Below are 19,523 nucleotides of genomic sequence, written 5' to 3' on the forward strand. Positions count from 1 at the left end.
CACCTGCAGTCTCTCTCTTTTGTATTTACTCTCTATCTATCTCACTTTCAGAGAGTAGCTTAGGTGTTTTGTATATTCTAATAATTGCTCATACACTTGTAACACTGGGTCTTGGGATCAAGCTAGTAGAATATATTTCATCATATTTGCTCTTATATTAGTTTACGCTTTACTTTATAAAATTTTCCACTTTTTATTTACTTAATAAATAAAAATCAACTATATTGAAATTATTAAAAGGAATAAATATATGGCTAGTTCACCATTGTCTTGCCTAGCAATGACGTTGGGAGCCATCATGGACTATTGGAGAAATTGGGTCGTGACAACATGGTATCAGAGCACTAGGTTCACGTAGGTCTCACAAGTCATGAGGAGGCCTCATAGAGTCTTGCGGATCGGTGCGGAGATGTCCGTACTTATCTCCGAGAGGATATATGGTGTTAGGAAACTATTTTTTCTTCATCTCCTATTGTGCAGTTGATGTTGTGATAAGTATCTTTCTCTTATTCTCTCACAGATGGTGAGAACGCGCGCCACAGATGTATCCGGCCATGGAGGAGCTGCTCTCCAGGGTTGCTAGAGGCTGAGAAAGAGTCTGGGGGAGGGCTCCAGCTCATTGTAAAAGACGAGGGCATCCTAGATTTGCTCTTATTGTGCCACCAGTGGATCCAGTGGAGGATCCTGTTATTGAGGAGCAAGGTGAGATGCCTGTAGTGGAGCCGGCCCCAGTGGATTTCATGTCCGCGCCAGGATTCCAGGAGGTTATGGGTCGTATGCTGCGGTTCATGGATTCTGTGACTCAGGCTGATTTATTTCCAGCAGACCCAGCCACATCTCAGGCCGTTGGCTTGCCTGACGGTGGTGTTAGGCGCCATCACGACCTTCAGCAGATTTTGGGTCGTGACACGGAGCTCAGCCAGTTGTAGCGGCTATACCAGAGCCCAGACCAGCTGCGACCGGCGAGCCGCAGAAGCTATTGGATAGATGGACCAGGCTACATCCTCCTGTCTTTGGAGGTGAGCTATATGAGGACCCCCAAGACTTTATTGATCGTTGCAGGGATAGACTGCACAACATAAGGATATTAGAGTCCCACGGGGTGGACATTACCACTTTTAAGCTTGAGGGCAGGGCCCGTAGATGGTGGCAGTCCTATCTTCTCGGCAGGCCAACAGGTTCTCCTCCCTTGACTTGGGACCAGTTCACACGCCTCTTTCTGGATAGATATATTCCACCCTCTCAGATGGAAGAGCTGCGATTTCAGTTCGAGCAGCTTCAGCAGGGTCAGATGTCGGTGATCGACTATAAGGCGAGATTCTCTGAGTTGTCTCACCATGCACTTATAATACTTCCCACCGATGTAGAGAGAGTGCGGAGGTTTGTTACGAGTTTGCACTCTGGTATCCAGGACACTATGGACTGATAGGTTAAGATGGGGACTTCTTATGAGCTGGTTGTGGAGATAGCTCGGAGGATTGAGTTCGTCAGTGAAGCCGAGAGCAGACATCAAGGTATGAAGCGGTTTTGGTATTCTGGAGGGTTCGGTGGTGCTCCATCTGGAGGCAGAGGTCAGCTTGTGAGGGGTCAGTCTAGCAGGCCCACATATCCAGCACCGCCGCCTTCTCAGGGTTCCCCTGTGCGGCCCTATTTTAGCGCTATTACATAGAGCTCCTATCGCACACCAGCTATTCAGGGTTCCTCCAGTGGGTATTCAGGCCATCAGGGTCTACTTTAGGTCAGCAGTCCACCATTTCGAGGGGTTTTTTCGAGTGCGAGGATCCTGGTCTAATGAAGAGATTTTGTCCCAGACTTTGGGGCAAGGTAGTACAGTAGGGTAATCAGCCTATGATTACAGCACCAGCTGTTGCACTAGTCGTCCGACCGTCCGAATATGAAGAGGTGGATGAGAGGTAGGTAGGGGCTGTCCTGGAGGTAGAGGCCAATCAGGTGGTGCTCTAGCTAGGTTCTATGCTTTTCCGGCCAGACTAGATGCATTGGCCTTAAATGCTGTGATCACAGTAACTATTTCTGTTTGCGGTAGGGATGCTTCGGTACTATTTGATCTAGGGTCTACATAATCATATGTTTCATCTCTGTTTGCTCAGTTTCTGGATGTTCTTCGTGAGTCCTTAGGTACTCTTGTTTATGTGTCCATGCCAGGGGGCGATTCTGTTATTGTGGATCAGATCTATTGATCTTGCATTGTGACTTTATGTGGTTATGAGACTAGAGCGGATCTTATGCTGCTCGATATGACCGACTTTGAGATCATCCTGGGCATGGACTGGTTGTTTCCATATCACGTTGTCCTTGATTGCCATGTTAAGACCGTTACCTTGGCGATGCTAGTGTTTCCTAGATTGGAGTGGAAGGGTTCGCATGTCAGTGCATCTAGCCGGGTTATCTCTTTTCTGAAGGCTTGACACATGGTCGAGAAGGGTTGTTTGGCTTAACTAGCTTATGTTCAGGATACTACTATAGAGACTCCGGTGATTAATTCAGTTCCTGTGGTCTGGGAGTTCTCCGATGTGCTTCCTTCTAATCTACAAAGCATGCCACCTGATCGTGATATCGATTTTTGTATTGATTTGGCTCCAAGTACCCAGCCTATCTCTATTCTATTATACCGCATGGCTCCGAAAGAGTTGAAAGAACAACTTGAGGAGTTGCTAGCAAAGGGGTTCGTCAGACCGAGTGTGTTGCCTTGGGATGCACCAGAGTTGTTTGTGAGGAAGAAAGATGAGACTATGCAGATGTGCATTGATAACCGCTAGTTGAACAAAGTTACCATTAAGAACAAGTAGCCGTTGCCGTGTATTGATGATTTGTTTGACTAGTTGCGGGATGCCAGGGTGTTCTCTAAGATAGACTTGAGATAGGGGTATCACTAGCTGAAGATTTGTGATTTAGATGCTCCAAAGATGATTTTCCGGACTAGATATGGCCATTATGAGTTTCTAGTGATGTCCTTCGGCTTAACTAATGCCCCGACAACATTTATGGATTTGATGAACTGGGTGTTCAGGACATATATTGACTTTTTTGTCATTGTCTTCATTGATGACATATTTATCTACTCGCGTAGCATGGAGGGGCACGAGCAGAATTTGAGAGTGGTGCTTTAGACCTTGCGGGAATAGAAGCTATATGCTAAGTTCTCCAAGTGTGAGTTCTTGTTGGATTCTGTGGCATTTTTAGGGCATATTGTATTAGGCGAGGGTATTAAATAGATCCCAGGAAGATCAAGGCGGTTCAGAGTTGGCCTCATTCTACCACAACGACCGAGATCGGGAGCTTCTTGGGGTTAGCAGGTTATTATCATGCGTTTGTGAAGGGATTCTCATCTATTGCAGCACCTTTGACTAGATTTACTCGGAAGTGTGCTCCGTTCCAATGATTGCGAGGCAAGCTTTCAGAAGCTCAAGACCGCATTGACTACAATACCAGTGTTAGTGTTGCCTTCCGGTTCGAGGATGTATACTGTGTATTATGATGCTTCACACATTGGTCTAGTTGTGTATTGATACAGGAGTGGCGAGTTATTGCTTATGCTTCACGTTAGTTGAAGCCCCAAGAGAAGAATTACCTCGTGCATAATTTAGAGTTGGCCACGATAATTCATGCTCTCGGGATCTGGAGGCATTATCTTTATGGGGTGTCCTGTGAGGTTTACACCAATCATCGCAGCTTGCAATATTTGTTCAAGTAGTGGGATCTCAATTTGAGGCAGCGCAGGTGGCTTGAGTTACTAAAAGACTATGATATTACCATCCTTTATCATTCGGGCAAGGCAAATGTGATTGCGGATGCCTTGAGCAGAAAGGCGGAGAGTATGGGTAGTTTGTCATTCATTTCAACAAAGGAGAGTTCATTAGCTTTGGACATTCAGTCCTTGTCTAACAGACTTGTGAGGTTTGATATTTCAGAGCTTAGCCGAGTTCTTGCATGCGTTGTCACTCAGTCTTCATTATTCGAGCAGGTCAAGGCTCGTCAGTACGACGATCCACACTTGTTGGTTCTCACAGAGACGGAACTACAGGGTGGTGTCAAGGAGGTTACTATCGGCGAGGATGGTGTTCTGCAACTCCAGGGTCGTCTATGTGTTCCTAATGTTGATGGATTGGGGGAAAAGATTCTAGATGAGGCACACAGTTCTCAGTATTTTATTCATCCAGGGGCTACGAAGATGTATCGTGACCTAAGGCAGCATTATTGGTGGTGGCGGATGAAGAAGGACATAGTTGAATACGTGGCGAGATGTCTAAATTGCCAGCAGATTAAGTATGAGCATCAGAGGCCAGATGGCCAGAGTGGAAATGGTAACGCATCACTATGGACTTCGTAGTTGGGTTGCAACAAATTTTATGGAAGTGTAATGCAGTTTGAGTCATTGTCGATAGGTTGAGCAAGTCGGCACACTTCATTCCGGTATTGATTACATATTCTTCAGATAGATTGGCCCAAATTTACATTCATGAGATTGTTCGGTGTGCCTGTTTCCATCATATTAGATGGAGACCCTCAGTTTACTTCACATTTATGGAGGGCAGTACAGAGTGAGTTGGGGACTCGGGTAGAGCTCAGCAAATCCTTCCATCTGCAGACCGACGGGCAGTTGGAGCGGACTGTTCAGATCTTGGAGGATATTCTCAAAGCATGTGTTATTGACTTTGGAGGGCAGTGGGATCGATTCTTGCCTTTGGCCGAGTTTTCTTATAACAATAGTTATCAGTCCAACATTCAAATGGCTCCATTTGAGGCTTTGTATGGTCGGCGATATCGTTCGCCCATTGGATGGTTTGAGCCCAGCGAGGATAGGTTATATGGTACTGATTTAGTGAAGGATGCCTTGGAGAAAGTGAAGTTGATTCAGGAGCAACTTTGCACAGCATGGTCAAGACATAAGAGTTACACAGATCGAAAGGTGCGTGACTTATCATTTATAGTGGGCAAGAAGGTTCTCTTGAAAGTCTCGTCGATGAAGGGAATCATAAGGTTCGTGAAGAAGGTCAAATTGAGCCCAAAGTTTATAGATCCATTTGAGTTGTTGAGATGAGTTGGGGAGGTTTCTTATGAGCTTGCTTTGCCTCCCAGTCTATCGGGGGTTCATCCAATTTTCCATGTGTATATGCTCCGGAAGTATCATGCCGACAGGTTGAATGTGTTAGACTACAACTAGATGAGTGCCTGGGTTATGAGGAGGAGCCAGTTGCCCTTGTTGACAGGTAGGTTTGCCAGTTGAGGTCCAAGAAGATTTCCCCGGTAAAGATTCGGTGGAGGGGTGAACCAGTCGAGGAGGCAACTTGGGAGACCGAGGAGGACATGCATAGTAGATATCCACACTTATTCGGCACTTCAGGTATGATTCTAGACCCATTCGAGGATGAATGCTTGTTTAAGAGGTGGAGAATGTAACGATATGACCAGTCATTTTGCTTTCTAGATCCACGTTCCCCTAAATAAGACTCCCCGTATGTGCTTTTAGTATTTTTATGACTTGCGAGGATGGTTAGTTCGGGTTTGAAAGGGTTCGGGTTGAAATCGAAACACTTTGTTCCTTAATATTGGCTTAAACTAGTTAAGTTTAACTTGATTTAACGTTTTGAGTAAACGACCTCGAAACCGGGATTTGACGGTCTCAATAGGTTTGTATGATGATTTTTGACTTGGGCGTATGTTCGTATCGGGTTTGGATGACTCGGGAGCATTTCAGTGCTTAATATTGAAAGTTGGCGCATTGAAGGTTTTCAAGTTTTTTAAATTTGGTTTGAAGTAGGTTTTGGTGTTATCGAGGCCCGTTTGGGATTCTGAGCCTGGTAATAGTTTTGTGTGGTAATTTATGACTTGCACACAAAATTAGTGTCATTCACCAAACTCCAACGCTCTGCTAGCACATGAACACCCTCTCAAAGAAGCAGCCAGATGATTTCTTTTCCTTGTACATCACATCCACAAGAAGCATAAACTCTAAGTCTTCCCAAAACTTGCACCTGAATAGATAAAGCGAAATATAACACACATTCATCAAGTTCTTTGCTTGAATTACCCATCTTTTCTTGGTCATAATTGATCCACCAATGCACCGATAATCAGAAACTGCATAAGCCGACAATCACGCGATCCAATCGTAGACGGTAGAATCCCACACTTAGCTTTAAGCTACCATCTCATAATGTAGAACCCACAAGATTCCCCCTTCTCAATTTACCATGATCTCGCACCGTCAACTCGCCAAATATCTCAAAATCCCTTGTTAAACTTTTTATGAACATTCCGAATTATTAGCCACAATCGCATATTCAACCTTCTCCAGAGTAGTAAGTAGAACGCTTCATAGTAACTTCATCAAAATCACGCAACCGCTAACCTGCTCACCGGAGATAGCCCACCTGTGGAATTCCATACCTACATCTTCCAACGATGCTGCATTAGGTACAACCACCACGAAAATTAATAATCCTCCTGAGTCTGTGCTCGTCCACCAGTTGTACAAGTCTGTTCATTTTCTATTGACATCAAATGAAAGTCCAACAATACATTCCAAATTCGAAGTCATGTTGTATCCTATAATGATAATCAAGATCTTACACCCCTAAACACTCCAAGCAAACTTCTTTCGTCATATTCAATCTTCCCCAACATAGTAGCACCATTCCAAATAAAATCCATAGACCTAGTCATTGTGTCCCAATTTTCTCTAAACTTATCTCATGGCATGTGGCTATCCTACCGCAGAATCCATATGCTACGCTGCCACTCCACTTCGGTTAAACTATCTCCTTTAAGCAACTTCTCGACTTCTGCTTTTCATACTTGACGTGCTTGCAATTCAACCACCGCGAGACACCTCCCACCATGTCCTTCCTCATCCTTTGCTACCCAAATGTTACCTCAAATCAAATCCATCTCTGTAGCACCTAAACTAATAAATTGCTACCAACTCTAAGCCTCCTCGAAGATCATCTTTCTTGAGCCATCGGCATTAGAAACATTGATTTGATCCTGAACCGCTACACAACGCCATCTCTGACAACCGCTTCTCTAGCACCATTTCACAACACCCTGTCCCAAAGGCGAATCAACAAAGAACATAACACCAACAAACCTTAATGAATTTAAACAAGGATGACAAAACCACTTCACAAACGAGAATTCCACCACGCTCGAAAATATCAAGTCTCGTTACTCCATCAACTAAAGCTTGAACATTCATAGACCGATTGTCTTTTCCCCGCTGGAAATAAATGGCGAACCCCTAAACCATGCACTGAGAAATCCTCTTTTCGATTCATTCACTGCCTCGACACATAGACAAGTACCCTACCATTACACCAACATTGTGTGATAACAACGCATAAACATCATAGAAATTTGTGAATAGCCTCAAAACCATAGGAAATACAGATAATGAGCTGAAATGATAGAACATCCTTCCATAATGTGACGATAATATCTTGCTCGAATACGGATGGAGAAATATCTTGTACCACATCTGCAGTATCACTACAACTCCTTGATTCCCTATTGATAACAAGCACTCCACATCGCATAAGATTGAGTAGGAAGGAAATAAAGGCATAAGCCTTAGAGGAATCAAACCGCACGATGAGGAATCAAGAAGGGAAGTGCTCCTAACAGCCCTGTATCCTCTCGAAGATAAGTACAGACGTCTCTGTACCGATCCCCAAGACTCCACTAGACTTGCCCATGACTCGTGAGACCCAATGAACCTAGAGCTCTGATACCAAGTTGTCACGATCCAAAATCCTTTATAGGTCGTGAAGGCGCCTAATGCCACCGTCAGTCAAGACAACAATGATTAATCAACTTAGTTACTCATTTTATTACTTTCAAAATCATGAATCCCATTAAATAAGTAGAGTAATATCTGCTACTCGTAGAAAAACCTATGATTTTATTTTCCAAGTTCCGTATAAAATATAAATTACAAGGTGAAATGATAATAATTACGTAAACTACAATAATGAACATCCAGTAGGAACCCCCAAAACCTTGTGTCACAAGTGCATGAGCATTTACTAAGGAGTACAATAATAATACAACATCTGTCTAGAATGTAAATGAGACGGGATAAAATAAATAGTATAATGAAGACTCTATGGGCTGCGATGCATAGTTTGAAATGCAAAAAGTCTCCGCAACAGCTGCGCCAACGCGCCAAGATGATCTCCAAATGAACCTGTCAGATCCTGCACATTTAGTGCAGAAGTGCAGCATGAGTACGTAAATCAACGCGTACCAAGTAAGTATCTAGCCTAACCCTGGAGAAGTAGTGACGAGGGGTTGACATCGACACTTACTAGTGATCCAATAAATCAATGTGGTAAATCATAAACAGCTAAGAAGCATAACAATAGTAGTGAGGTAAATCTATAACTAACACAATCTTCACAAGAAAGGAATATGATACTGCCCAAGCGATCGGCCCGATCCCATCATAACGTGTACACTGCCGAGGGTTGAGCAACACGAACCATAGATGCATCTATTATACTGACGAGGCGAATGGCCCGCTCCCATAAGAGTGTGCCCACTCCACAAGAAAGAAAAGGAATTATCGAATTACGATACATGAGCTTACGATACAATATATGAACATAAGGTGAGTATAACCTTTACCATTTCTCAAATAACTTTCCTACAACTCAAGGCAATAAGGCTCAGCCTAATATATATGTTTATATTTCCAAATCAAATTCAATTATAATTTCAATTAATTAAACCAGCAGAATAAGTTCAAGTATTTCAAATATTACATGGTAAAGTCCTAAGTCTACCCGAACATAAACAAGTTTAAGCTACATACGGACTCTCGTCACCTCGTGCGTATGTAGCACCCACAACTAATAGCATATGGCAATCACATCACCTAGGGGGTAGTTTCCCCCTCACAATAGACATGAGACTTACCTCGCTCCGAAGTTCCATAACCGGCTCCAACGCCTCGCTTAACTCTTCAATTCAAAGCCAAACGATCCGCAACTAATCAAACAATGTGCAATTTAATCAAAATATACTCCAATGCTTATAATTAATCAATTTATAAGAATTCCCAACTCCGCTCGAAGAGTCAATAGAGTCAACCCTCGAACACACGTGCCCGGATTTCGAACATTTTTGAAGATAAACTTTACCCATAACATTACGAGCTCAAATATATGATTTACTCTAAATTCCATGTCAAATTGCATGGTACAAAATCCAAAAATACCAAATTCTAGGTTTTCTTCAATTAACTTATCGAATCCGTGTAATTAACTTACAATATGTGGGAATTACTTACCTTATCATAGATGATGAAACTCTTCCCTTGAAGCTCTCAAAATATCGCCCAAACCAAGAGAGAAATGAGTAAAATGAGCAAAATCCCGATTTAAAACAATCTGCCCAGGCCTGTCCTTCTGCTTGATCACGGGAGCACCTTTGCGATCGTGAGGGAAAAAAGTCACTGCCTTCAAATTTACTCTCCGCGTTCGCGACCTTCATGTCACGTTTGCGAAGCATACTAACCCCCGCCCTTCGCGTTCGCGTAGGAAGTGTCGCTTTCGCGTAGGTTCCTCAGGTTCATCTCCGTGTTCGCGACCTCTGTGTCGTGTTTGCGATGAGAAATTTCCACCTTCCCCAAAATTCATTTTTTGCGTTCACGATAACCACCACGCATTCACGATGAACGACACCAGAACCAGCATCAGTAGCAGCAAAAGGGAAATGACCCGAAACCATCCTGAAACACACCCGAAGCCCCTGGGACCTCGTTCAATCACACTAACAAGTCCCAAAACTAGATACAAACCTGCTCCAGGCCTCAAACCGCACCAAACAACATCAAAACTATGAATCAATGGGAGAAACCTTTCTTTAAACTTTCAAACTTCGACGAACGCGTCCGAACCATATCAATACATCCCGGAATGACGCCAAACTTTACGCACAAGTCACAAATCCTGATACGAACCTATTCCAAGGCTCGGAACCCCAAACGGACATCGATAACACCAAATTCCACCTCAAACCAAACTTAAAAAATTCTAAAATCTTTAAATGTTAACTTTCCACAATAAGCACCGAAATGCTTCCGGGTGACCCGATACTCAACCAGAACATACGCCCAAGTCCAAAATCATCATACGAACCCATTAAAACGATGTGCTAGAGCTCAAAACGACCGGTCGAGTCGTTACAATCCAGTTATAGAGTTGTTTCTTTGAAGGTTTATATTTTAGAATGGATTGAGTCTCAACAGAAAAAGGTCACTTCAGCCTAGCCCAAAATTATATTTATACCTATCAGTAAATTGCTACATAAAGAAAATATTAACTCTAAAGGGCAAAAAGGTCGATCAACTTTTAAAGTATATTTTTGTCTCTTAATATTTAGCTTCCTAAGATTCGTTTTTTATAATAACTAGTTTTTCTGTATGTGTGTTGCATGTATAAGTTAAATTATGTGGTTGTAACAATTAGGACTATCGTTTTGAGAGTTATAGCTCCCCTTATTTACTGCTCATTTATGCTTATTAGTTGCTATGTGACTTGCCGGGGTAGTTGGTTCGGGTTCGGAGAAGTTTCGAAATGAATTGAGATACTTAGTCTTAATGTTAGAAGCATAAGTTGAAAAAGGTTGACAGAATGTTGACTTGTGTGCAAATAGCTCCGGAATAGAGTTTAGATGGTTCTGGTAGCGCCGTTGGATGATTTTGGACTTAGGAGCGTGTCCAGATTGTAATTTGGAGGTCCATGGTTGAATTAGGTTTGAAATGGCGAAAGTTAGAAATTTATAAGTTTGACCGAGAGTGGACTTTGTGGTTATCGAGCTCGGATTGGGATTTCGGGAGTTGGAGTAGGTCTGTTGTGTCATTTTTGGCTTATGTGCAAAATTTGGGGTCAATCGGATGTGATTTGTAAGTTTCGGCATCAGATGTAGAAGTTAGAAGTTCAAAAGTTTATTAGGCATGAATCGATGCACGATTCATGGTTTTAGCATTGTTTGATATAATTTTAAGGCTTGAATAAGTTCGTATCGTGTTTTAGGACTTGTTGGTATATTTGGTTGAGGTCCCAGGGGCCTCGGGTGAAGTTCGGATGATTATCGGATCAAGTTTGGAGTTAAAAGGTGTATTGTAGCTGGAGTCTTCTGGTGCAACCGCACCTGTGGGGCTTTGGTCGTAGGTGCGAGCTGGGAAGCGCAGATGCGTCCAGGAGTGAGGAAGGTTGTGGTCGCAGGTGCGAAGGAATTTTTGCACTTGCGTGGTCGCAGATGCGGAGAGGTTGAGCGCAGAAGCGAAAAGTGGGTATAGAGCAGGAAGATGGTCCCACCTGCATTTGCGCATAAATGGAGTATTTCTGTAGGTGCGAAGGCTTGGTTCCAGTGGTTCACCGCAGAAGTGAAATTATTGCTGCTTCTGTAACACCGCATATGCGGTTAAGTTATCGCATGTGATTTTCCTCTTTTTGAACATTCCAAGCACGTGATTAGTCAATTTTTGAGAGGGATTTCGAATGGATTCTTGAGGTAAGTCACATGAGGTTAAATTTATTCAATAATTATGTTTCCCCGTTGAATTTCCCACGATGATTGAGTGGTTTGAGGTGTAATTTTTGGGAGTTGAGGCCAGGGATTTGGAGAGTTTAAAGTGGGGATTTGGGTATCGAATTGGTGTCGATGGGCTTTCAGATTTTATGACTTTTATCGGATTTCGAGACGTGGACCCGGGGGCCGGCTTTTGAGTTGCCTTTTGACTTTTGATTAAGAACTTAGTATTTTCTTATGGAATTGATTCCTTTAGCTCATGTTGATTGTTACATCTCTCGTTTTCGTACGTTAAAGTTTCGTCTTCAGTTAATCGACGTAAACTTACAGATGAGATTATCTCGAGGTTAACGTATTTATGCTATTTATAACAAGCGATAAGTAAGTGCTGTGGAGGATAAAGGGTAAACGAATTAAAGAAAATGAGTTTCGTCGAAGGTGGCCAATTTGGGATATAATACGATCCGAGCCATAATACCCGGTGTTTATGGACTAGTACCATACAAGGTTCCATATGACCATGATAGTATGATGTATAAGGTGTATTAACAATAAGTACATATTTTAAGTAATTTGAGACAATTCTTAATTATGTGGGTAATTGTTAATTATTGGTTTAATGGGATATTAACCTTATAATTAAGGATTTGTGGATAATTGTAGGTGGGGACAACCCCCCACACGTGGCAGCAAATAGAGTAACACTTAAATGACTCTTGCCTTAGACAAACTAATTAGTAGGCATGGACAACAATCTTAAGGCAATTACATGTAAGAAGTGAAATTATCCTAGTCATCTCTAGCTTATCTTCAAAAGATATCAAATTCATTTTTTGGCAAGGATTATACAGAAAGGAAAAACGAGGAATATAGGTAAGGGAATTTTTGAAGTTCATATGAGACCTCATGCTACTGTAGTGACGGCAGTCTTGGATTTGTAAAGAAATTCATACGAAATTGCACTGCGTAATAACAACGGAATTTTGCAACTCTAAGGGCGTATGGTGCAATCCTTCTCAAGAATATCATACGAATTTTCCCTACTCCAGGTATGTTAAGGCTACCCCTTCTTTCTTTTCGGCATGATCTATACGATACAAGCGAAACGAGTAAATGCACAACTTCCATAAATGACTCTATTGATAGAAGTATTAAAGGGGCTTATGTTCTTGAATTCCCATGTATCTTATTATTACATCCTTTGTTCATGGGTCTCAGAAAAATATGTAGTTGATAAAGTTTATCCAAAAGGTATATTGATCTTATTAACATATGTTTATGCATTTCATTCATTTATATATGTACATTGACCCATGACTAGATGGCGTTATATACGCATATAAATATATGTACTTATATGTATATGGGATACGGGAAAAGGTTACGGCGTTATATACGCACCACCACCTGATCAGTTAGTATATGTTGATGATTTTGCCCACATTGATGGAGATGATATGATGGGATTCCCTCAGAGGCTTGATGATGTTATGTACACCTATACCTATGCATGACACGACATTTACACGCACGTGCATGATATTATAACTGTTTCAGGATTTGCAAATTTATTTAGATTTACAGGCGAAATTCATTATTCCATGTTTCATCTATGTCGCTTATGTATTGATTTTCATGCCTTACATACTCAATACATTATTCGTACTGACGCTTTATTTCCCGGGGCCTGCGTTTCATGCCCGCAGGTGCAGGTAGGCAAGTTGATGGTCCCCCTTCTTCGGATTCTTGATCAGCGAGAGTTGGCGTGCTCCACTTGATCCGGAGCTGCTTTTGATTTTGGTACGATATGCTTGTATACCTATATGGGTATGACGTGACCCAATCCCGTCCTTGTATATTTGTATTTTCTATTAGAGGTCTGTAGACAGTTATGTACAATTGGATAGTATGTGGCCTTGTCGGCTTCCAGTTTTGGGTATATAGTTGTCTATAGGAGCCTTGTCTGCTCACCCTACGTATTCTGCACGTATATGTACATATATCTTTTGGGCAGATTTCCCTCATGTATGTTATTCTCATAATTCAGCAGATGTTATTCATGTTTATATCTTATACGGATGCCCAGGGGTGTTCGACAGGTAGGAATCGGGCACCCGTCGCGGCCCATCGGTTTGGGTCGTGACAAAAGTGGTATGAGAGCAGTTCTGTCCTGGGGTTGTCTACGGACCGTGTCTAGTAGAGTCTTGTTTATGGGTGCGTTGTGCACCACACTTATAAACAGGAGGCTACGAGACATATAGGATGTTATCCTCTCTTCTTATCTTAGATCGTGTGATATAAGAATTCATGTTCCTAACGATATGTTATATTTCCAGCGATGCCTCCAAAGACTACAGCCGCCCAGAAGGGAAAGTCCGTGGCTGGTGAGATTACAAGTCTAGCGCCACGAGTTACCAGGGCTCGGGGAGAGTCTCATAGTGAGATTCCATCTCAGACTTCATATACCCCGCCCTCTCCAAAAGGGCTCCGAGGGGCACCAGCTCCAGCGCTCGCCCCTGTACGTTCAGCTCCTCAGCTAGATGCACCGGGTCAAGAGATGAGAGATGTTATTCAGCTATTAACTCGATTAGTAGCCGCATAGGCTCGGCGTCAGGAAGTAGGTATTGGTCATGCAGATAGGTCCGTCAGTGCAAGGGTTCGTGATTTCATTAATTTAGACCCTCCGGTATTCACAGGGGTAGATCCAAACAAGGACCCTCAGGTATTTATTGATAGAATGAAGAGGACGTTGAGGGTAATGAAGGCCACTGCAACCGAGTCAGTTGAGCTAGCTTCCTATAGACTCCACGATGTTGCAGTTAATTGGCATGAGTCTTGGGAATTGTCCAGAGGTGAGGATGCCCCTCCAGCAGTATGGAAGGAGTTTACAGAAGCTTTTCTTTAACATTATCTGCCACCAGAGCTTAGACGGGCTAGAGTTTATAGGTTCATGACCCTTCGATAGGGTAACATGAGTTTTCGAGAATACAGTCTTCAGTTTGATTCGTTGGCCAGGTATGCTCCCACCATTGTATCTAAGATGGAGGATCGGGTTCACCGGTTCATAATGGGTTAAAGTCTCACTTGCTTAATGATTGTATGTCGGTCTCACTTCATCCAGACATGCATATTTCTCATATTCAGGCATACACTCAGGGTGTAGAGGAGCGTAAGCAGAAGCATAGGGCCGATCGTGAGCATTATAGGGCCCAGAATAAGAGAGCGATGTCTTCGAGTCCTTCTGGCGAGTTTTGAGGTGGTCAAAGACCACAATACCTGAGGTATCTAGCCAAGTCATCGGCTAGCGCCCCCCCTCAGTTTGGCGGTAAGAGATTTGATCGTTCCACATATTCAGGGCATGGACAGAATTTCAGGGCCTCAAGTTCTCAGTATAGGGGTGAGTCAAGTCAAATGAGGCTGCCCTTGCCACAATGTGCTCAGTGTGGTAAGCAGCATGCCAGGCAGTGCCGTATGGTATTTTGTGTTTGTTATACTTTTGGTTATCCGGACCACGTTATGAGAGATTGTCCGATGAGAGGTGATGCAAGCATAGCTCAGCCAGCGGGATCTGTAGCTGGTTCGTCATCATCTTACGCCCATCTGGGAACATGTAGAGGCAGAGTATCTAGCTCGAGCGGTCCTTAGAACCGCATTTATGCGTTGGCAGGATGACAGGATCAGGAGTCATCGCCTGATGTTATTACATGTATATTATCAGTCTTCTCATATGATGTATATGCAATGATTGACCTAGGTTCCACCTTATCATATGTTACTCCATTGGTTGCTAGTAAGTTTGGAATAAAACATGAATTGGTTAAACCTTTTGAGGTGTCTATACATGTTAGGGACTCAGTAATAGCTAAGAGAGTATATAGAGGTTGTATAATAGTAGCTCATAATCGATCTACCGTAGCGGACCTAATCGAGTTAGATATGGTAGAATTTCATGTTATAATGGGTATGGATTGGTTGGCTTCTTGTCATGCCAGCGTTGATTGTAAATCGAAGATAGTCCAATTTCAATTTCCAGGGGAGCCTATTTTGGAATAGAAAGGTAATACGGCGTCGCCGAGAGGTAAATATATTTCCTATCTCAAGGCAAGGAAGATGATTAGAAAAGGGCTATATTTATCACTTAGTTCGGGTTCGGGATGTGAAAGTAAAGTCACCAACCATTCAGTCCATACCTGTGGTTAATGAGTTTCCGATGTTTTTCCCAATGAGCTTCCAGGTTTTCCACCAGAGCGAGAAATTGAGTTTGCTATTGACCTACTACCAGATACTCATCCAACATATATTCCTCCTTATAGAATGGCCCCCGCAGAGCTGAAGGAGTTGAAGAAACAACTAAAGGACTTACTTGAGAAAGGCTTTATCAGACCTAGTACATCACCGTGGGGAGCACTTGTGTTATTTGTGAGGAATAAAGATGGTTCCTTACAGATGTGTATTGATTATAGACAGTTGAATAAGGTGACGATTAAGAATAAGTACCCACTCCCGAGAATTGATGATTTGTTCGATCAGTTGCAAGGTGCCAAGTATTTCTCAAAGATAGACTTGAGATCCGGGTACCATCAGGTAAGGTTTAAGGAGAAAAATATTCCGAAGACAGCATTCATGACCAGATACGGGCACTTTGAGTTTCGTGTTATGTCGTTCGATTTGACCAATGCCCCAGCAGTATTCATGAATTTGATGAACCATATGTTCAGACCCTTTTTAGATCTATTCGTAATTGTATTTATTGACGATATATTGATTTATTCTCGTTCAGAGGCTGAGCATGCAGATCATTTGCGTACTGTGCTCAGAGATCTACAAAAAGGAAAGTTGTATGCAAAATTCTCTAAATGTGAATTCTGGTTGAACTCTGTAGCCTTCCTTGGGCATATCATTTCGAGTGAAGGTATCCGGGTTGATACAGAAAAGATTGAGGCAGTAAAGACTTGTCCTAGACCCACAACACCGATAAAGGTTCGTAGCTTTCTCAGTTTGGCAGGTTATTACAGGAGATTTGTAGAGGGATTTTCTTCCCTTTCAGCACCTTTGACAAAGGTGACTCAGAAGGGAGCAAATTTTCAATGGACTGATGCTTGCGAACGGAGTTTCCAGGCATTGAAGGACAGATTGACTTCAACACCGGTTCTAACGCTCCTAGAAGGGATCGATGGTTATGTTGTTTATTATGATACTTCGAGCATTAGATTGGGTTGTGTATTGATGCATCATGGTAAGGTTGTAGCTTATGCTTCTAGACAACTAAGAAAGCATGAGAAGAACTACCCGACCCGCGATTTATAGTTAGCTGCGGTGATTCATGCACTAAAGATGTAGAGGCACTACTTGTATGGCATTCATGTTGATATTTATACAGATCATAAGAGCCTCCAGTATATCTTCAAGCAAAAGGAACTGAATTTACGTCAAAGGAGATGGTTGGATCTACTTAAAGACTATGACGTTGATATTTTATACCATCCGGGGAAGGCAAACGTAGTAGCCGACGCCCTCAACCATAGATCTATGGGTAGCCTGTCATATTTACAGCTAGAAAATAGGGGAATAGCCCATGAGATTCATCAGCTAGCTAGTCTTGGAGTTCGGTTACTGGACTCAGGTGATATTGGAATTACTATTCAGGATACGACAACATCCTCTTTAGTAACTAAAGTAAAGGAACGCCAGTACGAGGATCCTATGTTAGTTCATTATAGGGATACCACCCCTCAAAAGGAGAAGACACCGTTTGAAATTACAAAAGGTGGGGTCCTTAGATATCGAGGATGATTATGTGTCCCTAATGTTGCAGGACTGCATCGGCAGGTTATGGGAGAAGCTCACTATTCTCGTTATTCTATCCATCCAGGAGCGACAAAGATGTATCATGATATCAAGGAAGTATATTGGTGGGACGGAATGAAAAAGGATATAGCAAAGTTTGTTGCTCAGTGTCCTAATTTTCAGTAGGTTAAGATTGAGCATCAAAAACCCAGTGGATTATTGCAGGCTATGGAGATTCCGACTTGGAAGTGGGAAGTAATCAATATGGATTTCATCGTAGGCATACCTCGTACCCAGCGTAAATTCAATTCGATATGGGTGATTGTTGACAGGCTTACAAAGTCAGCCCATTTTCTGCACGTTAGGACTACATATTCCACAGAGGATTATGCAAGGCTTTATATTAAGGAGATAGTTCGACTGCATGGTATCCCTGTATATATTCTCTCGGATAGAGGAGCTCAATTTACAGTTAACTTCTGGACGTCTTTCCAAAAAGGATTGGGGACTCAGGTAAGTCTTAGTACATCATTTCATCCCCAGACAGATGGGCAGGCTAAGCATACTATTCAGACATTTGAGGATATGTTACGAGCTTGTGTGATAGACTTCAAAGGTATCTGGGATGATCATTTGCCGATTATTGAGTTCACATATAATAATAGCTACCATTCCAGTATTCAGATGGCTCCATACGAAGCTCTTTATGGACGGAAGTGTAGGTCACCTATAGGGTGGTTCGATGTTGGAGAAACTACGTTAGTAGGACCAGAATTGGTACAACTGGCAATCGAGAAAATTAAGCTTATACAGGAAAGGCTATTAGCAGCTCAAATCTGTCAGAAGTCTTATGCGGATAATCGACGGCGAGACTTGGAGCTTCAGATCAACGATTGGGTATTCCTAAAGGTATCACCGATGAAAGGTGTTATGAGGTTCGGTAAGAAAGGAAAACTTAGCCCTCGGTACATTGGACCATATAGGATCATACGCAAGGTAGGCAAGGTAGCATATGAGTTAGACTTGCCTTTGGACTTGGAGTCTGTACATTCAGACTTTCATGTGTCTATGCTCCGTAAATGTATCGGGATCCTTCTAGAATCGTGTCAGTTGACGATGTTCAGGTCACAGAGCAGCTATCATATGAAGAAACTCCCATTTCTATATTAGACAGACAGGTTCGGAGATTGAGAACTAAAGCAGAGCTTCGGTGAAAGTACTTTGGAGAAACAACAATGTGGAAGAAATGACTTGGGAGGCCGAGGAAGACATGAAGTCTAGATATCCCCACTTATTTCCTTCTCCAGAGAAGGGTCCGACTGAGATATCACGACCTTAAGGTACGTGTATGGATTCTTGTGTTAGTTACTGTCATTGGTCGTGTGAGGCCATTGTCGTTATTAATGATTGTGGTCCTATGTGGCGTTGAATTATTGAGTTTCTACAGGAAGAGTTGGTAGTAGTATTGTTACAAAGGCGACTCTGCCAAAGTTATATAGATCTCGGGGAGTTAAAAATTCGAGGACGAATGTTTCTAAGGAGGGAAGGATATTACATCTCGCGTTTAAGTACGTTAAAGTTTCGTCTTTAGTTAATCGACGTAGACTCGGGGATGGGATTATCTTGAGGTTAACGTAATTATGTGGGTAATTGGTTAATTATTAGTTTAATGGGATATTAACCATGTAATAAAGGATTTGTGGATAATTGCAGGTGGGGACAATCCCTTCCCCCCCTCCCCTCCCCACCCACGTGGCAGCAAATAGAGTAACACTTAAATGACTCTTGCCTTAGACAAACTAATTAGTAGGCATGGACAACAATCTTAAGGCAATTACACGTAAGAAGTGAAATTATCCTAGTCATCTCTATCTTATTTTCAAAAGATATCAAATTCATCTTTTCGCAAGGATTATACAGAAAGGAAAAACAAGGAATATAGGTAAGGGAATTTTTGAAGTTCATATGAGACCTAATGCTACTGTAGTGACGACAGTCTTAGATTTGTAAAGAAATTCATACAAAATTCCACTGCGTAATAACAACGGGATTTTGCAACTATAAGGGAGTACGGTGCAATCCCTATCAAGAATATCATACGGATTTTTTCCTACTCCAGGTATGTTAAGGCTACCCCTTCTTTCTTTTCGGCATGATCCATACGATACAAACGAAACATGTAA

Source organism: Nicotiana tabacum, chromosome 15 (assembly GCF_000715075.1).
Source record: "Nicotiana tabacum cultivar K326 chromosome 15, ASM71507v2, whole genome shotgun sequence".
Lineage (NCBI taxonomy): Eukaryota > Viridiplantae > Streptophyta > Magnoliopsida > Solanales > Solanaceae > Nicotiana > Nicotiana tabacum.